Consider the following 5,778-nt stretch of genomic DNA (forward strand, 5'->3'; position numbering starts at 1 on the left):
TGGCTAACCATTTTCTCAAAACAAAGAGAGTAAATGGGAAGTGTCCACAAAACAATTTTTTAAATTTATGTAGTTTCTTGTTGATTTGTAAAGGGCGCCATTTGTTTGAAATCATTCTTACACTCTTGGATTAAAACACTGGTTCCTTCACACACTTGTATTTTGAAGGAAGTATAAAATGTGATTGCCTCACACCTGTAACCCCAGCACTTTGGGAGGCCAAGGCAGATGGATCACCTGAGGTCAGGAGTTTGAAACCAGCCTGGCCAACATAGTGAAACTCCATCTCTACAAAAAAATACAAAAATTAGCTGGGTGTGATGGCAGGCTCCTATAGGCCCAGCTACTCAGGAGGCTGAGGCAGGAGAATCACTTGACCTGGCAGGCAGAGGTTGCACTGAGCCAAGATCCCATCACTGCACTCCACCCTGGGTGACAGAGAAAGACTCTGTCTCAAAAAAAAAAAAATGTGATTCCATATGATACGAGTGTTAGAAAACAGACAGATGTCAGTTTGCTGACTCCAGCAGGGAGTTACCTGTCGGGAGGTAGTTCCCACCACAGCCCAGGATGCCAATGTTTTCTGTAGTTACATGCTAAGATCTCCAAATCCAGGGCATCCCTCCTCAAGCAATGCTAGTCCTACACTGCTAAATGTTTACTGAATGAATGGATGAATGAAGGCAAAATTTTTAGATGTGGGAATCCCATAGTGCTTGGTTCTCTAGATGAATATCTGGGGGCCTCTTTTGAACTTGGTTCTTAAACCTCCTCAGTTGCCCACATACTACGTCCTAGGGTAAGGCATTTCTCCAGAGCTCACTTATTACCTTGAAAGTGCCATGCTCCCACATGTAGGCCTTGACATGCTAGCTCTTTTGCCTAAAATGCTCCCTCTTCCTCTCCCCGCGTTCCCCACCTGTCATCTACCTCTATCCACCCTTTTGCTCAAGCCAAAAACCTAGGAATTTCTCCATTACCCCTTTGCTCCACTGCTCTAACCAGAGGTGATAGTGACTTGTACCAAGAATATATAGCCCCCAGCAAGTTCTGGTAATCAGAAAAAAATTAAGAGTAAATTTGGTCACTGTGTAATGGAAATGCAAATCTAGTGATGGCAGCAGGGTTATCTTGACAGGAGATTGGAAGTTGGGAGCTTTGACCTGTGATTTGCTGTTGTCAAAACTGTCCAACCCTGTTTCAGAGCAGGGTTTTGACTATCTCCCTAAAAAAAAACAATCTCAGGATATTCTCTCCTAGTATCCCAGAGAGCTCTGGGAGCATTTGAGATCAATTGCAAACTAATGACAGAGTCATCAGTGATGTACTAGGGGATGAAAAGCTATCAAACTTCACTGGGTTTTGAGATATGTGTAATACCAACATCAATTTGGAATATGTTTTTTTTTTCTTTTCTTTTCTTTTCTTTTCTTTTGGGGTGGGTGGGTGTGTGTGTGTGTGTGTGGGTGTGTGTGTGTGTTTTAAACAGGGTCTCACTCTGTCACCCAGGCTGGAGGTCAGTGGCACAATGTCGGCTCACTACAACCTCTGCCTCCCGGGCTCAAGTGATTCTTGTGCCTCAGCCTCCTAGGTAGCTGGAATTATAGGTACGCACCACCATGCTCAGCTAATTTTTATATTTTTAATAGAGACAGGGTTTCGCCATGTTGACCAGGCTGGTCTCAAACTCCTGACTTCAAGCAATCTGCTCACCTCAGCCTCCCAAAGTGTTGGGATCACAGGCAGGAGTCACTGCACCCAGCCTGGGATATGTTTATTAAAATATTCCTCTGTAAAATGGAACTAGTTGCTTTGCAGAATTGTGAGAATAATGTTTACATATGTACAAACATACATGTGTGTGTAACCTCAATTTACGTTCATGACAGTGGGGATTTTTTTTTAATGTCTACTTTCTTTCTAATAAACTGTTGGAAGACTTCTTGGCTGTCCTGTTAAGTCTCTGGCTTACTGTAACTTTTATGTATTTACCATTTACTGGAATGGAGTTTTTAGTTTTATTTGAGGAAGAATTTGGGATTATTCCTCTGTTTGGAAAAAGAGGCTTGCTGTTTTGAAGGGAGTATAAAACCTTTTTAAAGTGTATCTGTAATAGGATATTGTAGATGCACTTTGAAGCAGTTAGAAAAGAAAGTGTGATTTGATTGAAATAAAACTAAATGTGTTGTCCTCCTCTAAAAAAAAAAAAAAGAAAAAAAAAAAAGCAGCAGCTATACTGCAGCTATAGCCATGACAATGTGCTTTCCTTCTAAGAGCCCAGGGAATAAGCAGCCCTATGATAAACATATATTTCCTGTGAAAGAAAATAATGCCTAAAGATGGAAGGAACAGAGTTTACCTCTTTATTTTGCAGACAGCATCTGAAGCTATTGATAAAGCCATTTTCATCCATTTCATGGTGTAATTTACTAAAGAAAAAGATCTGAAATCTACAAGCTATGTCAGCAGTGGGAAAACAGATGTACCTAAAAAAAGCAAAACCACCTATTTCCAATACTTTAATTTCCCAAATGTAAAATAAGAAGAGTCTGTCATTTATCCAGAAATAATCTATCTAGCAGGCCTCTATTTATCTAAGACAAAGCTCAAAACCAGAAAGAACAGAAAAAAAAAAAAAAATACTGCTCTAAACTTGCCTTATTTAATTGATGATTGCTCCTTGTTAAAAACCAGATTTCTTCTATCTTGTCTGTCAAGGAGCTATTTTGGTCTGTTTGTGTTTGTTTGTATAACAGAATACCTGAGACTGGGTAATTTATAAAGAAAAGAGATTAATGTAGTTCATGGTTCTGCAGGCTGGGAAGTTCAAGCACAGAGCCCTGGCATCTGGTGCTGCATCATAACATGCTGAAGAATGTCAAAGGAAGAGCAAAAATGTGTGACGAGGCCAAACCCAAAGGCTACCTCTTGACTTTATAACAACCCACTTTATTGGGAAAATTCCCATGAGAACTGATCCAGTCTTTACAGAGTGAGAATTCACTCACTACTGCAAGAACAGCACCAAGCCATGCATGAGGGATCTGTCCCCATAACCCAAACCACTACAAGGATGCACCTCCCAACACTATCACACTGGGGTTCAAATTTCAACATGAGTTTTGGTGAAGACAAATTCAAACTATAGCAGAAGCGTTTAAGGATCTGCTCATACATTTACAGCAGAGCTGCAATGACCCACTTCTCACCTAATTTTCCACACATCTCTCAATCTTGACTCACTTTCTAATGACGTTTTCTTACCTCTATTAGCTCAAAGATTCCACGGACCACCCTGATAATGTCCTGGTTCATTCCTGCCCATGGAATCCCCTTCCCATACACTGTCTTCATGTGTAATTGCCACCCTCTCTCTTACCCTCATGTAGCAGGAAGAAAACGGCATGAACTGAATAATTTTGAAATCTTACCTCCTTCCCAGAAAAAGAGCTCCTGATAAATCTGTTTGGAGCAGACTACCATCGATTCTAGGTAGGGTGGGAAATAAAGTCCCTGGCTAGACAATCGCCTCCTACCTACCACAAATTCATGCTAAGGAAGGCTGAGCACAAAACAGCCATCTCACTATTCAACCTCAAAAGAAATACTAAACAAAACAATTAGCAAAGACTGTGTTTCATGACAATGCTATTTTGAAAAGAGCACTCTCAAGTACTGCTTCTAACTGATAAAAAACATTTTCATTCCGATTTCTGAGCAGACAAATGGCAAGGATGGAACTAGAACCTGGGTTTGCCAATCCTTCGTCCAATCCATTTTTAAAAACCTGATATTTAGGTTATAACTCTGAAGGGGCTGAAGACAAGTAGAATGGAGATAAATCAGACAAGCCCCTACTTTTCTATCCTACCATGTGTAGGTTATTCCCAAGTAGCAGTGCCCTCAACTCATGCCAATGGGAAAATATATATGCTCTTCTTGTTTCTATTGACTTATTTATTTTAAAACGTTTTTATTTTACTCTCCTTGCTCCCCAGCCTTATTGAGATAAAATTGACCAATAAAAATTGTGTATATTTAAGATGCACAACTTGATGTTTTAATATACGTGTATTTTTGTGAAATAATCACCATAATCAAGCTACTTAACATAGCACCATCTCACAGAGTCCTTTTGTGTGTGCATGTGGTTAGAACATGTAAGATCTGCCCTCCTAGCAAATTTTAAGTATGCAATACAATATTCTTAACTGTAGTCACAGTGTGGTACATTATTTTGTTTCAATTTCAAACTGCCTTGTTTACAAAACAATTTGGGAATACGGATTATGACACTAAGTTTATTCCTGTCTGTGGAGCGAGCAGTTCCTCTAAGAATTTGAACTAAGGTAATATTCCAAAATATTTTTTAAAACTTTATGTACAAAGATATTGACCACAGAGTTATTCAGAGCAATAAAAAATTATGACACATAGTAAAAACTTATGACTAAGAGAACAGTTAATTGCTTTATCAAACATTTGTCCAATGGCATATTTATGTAGCCATTAAAATATCGATGAAACATTTTAACAATGTTTATTTGTTATAAAGCTTACTTTTTAAGGCCAGTTACAAAAGTTTGTGTGTAGTATTATTTCATTTAACAAATTATAATAAGATACATTTAGAAAAATACTGAATATACCAAATATTGTCTGAGGTTGCATCTAGGTGGCATAATGTGATAATTAATTTTCTTTTTATTTTTAGACACTATTCAAATTTTCTAAAATTATTACTATTTTTTATAGAGACAGAGTCTTTCTATGTTGCCCAGGCTGGTCTCGGCCTAAGTGATCCTCCCACCTCAGCCTCCCAAAGTGCTCACATCACAGGAATGAGCTACTGCACCCAGCCCTAAAAGTAATGTATAACTTTATGTTCAGAAATTAAACACATAACTGGGACGGTGAGGAGAATGACCTTGTATAAACCAATAACTCAACAGGAATATCCTGTTGGATCCTTCTAGTAACTGCTCCCTACATTCCCAGCTCTTATTTCCTTGACTGCTTTCCATGATCTTGATCTCAGCTGCTGCTTTTGATGTTCCCTTGTAACATCACCTAGCAAATTCCTCATATTAACTGAGCTTGCTCTCTACCATATCACCCTTTGTTGTGTCATTTCTTATTTCCTGGTAGTAATACTACTAGTTCAGAATTCTTGTCTGATCAACTCTGTGATAGTCACAGAGTAAAATGATTAGATCAGTTCTTTTAAAGAGACTACTCTGGAGCAATGTGTCTGGAAGACTGGAGTGTGATAAAGACTTACATAATTCTTACACCTCTTCTATGTGACTAGCAGGAATACTGACTGTACTTTTATAGGACTCCTCAGTACACTATAAGCTCCTAGAACATAGCAACTATGTCATCTTGGTCTTTCCAGTGCCAACAGTTCTGACACAGAATTGGGGCTTAATAAATGTTTTGAATGAACAAATGACTGAATGGATGAAAGGATGGGTGAGTATTTAATGATGGTGACTGCTATTCATTAAAGAGGCTGGTAAGTCAATTAATATTTATTGAGCACCCATTATGTGCCAGTTTGTGCTCAGAGCTAGATTCTAAGAAATTGTGGTAGGAAAGAAATGAACTGGTGAATCAGCTGGACTTTTCATCCACTGTAAATATGAAGACTGGGGAACCTCTGGGGCCTTTCAAAGATGTGTTTGGATCATCCAGCTAGTGCTAACTAAAGGTTACATGGTCCCAGGGTAACTGATCTAGATTAAGCATAATTGGGCAGACCAGTTTCATCACCAT

This window comes from Mandrillus leucophaeus, unplaced genomic scaffold, assembly GCF_000951045.1.
Source record: "Mandrillus leucophaeus isolate KB7577 unplaced genomic scaffold, Mleu.le_1.0 Scaffold384, whole genome shotgun sequence".
Taxonomy (NCBI): domain Eukaryota; kingdom Metazoa; phylum Chordata; class Mammalia; order Primates; family Cercopithecidae; genus Mandrillus; species Mandrillus leucophaeus.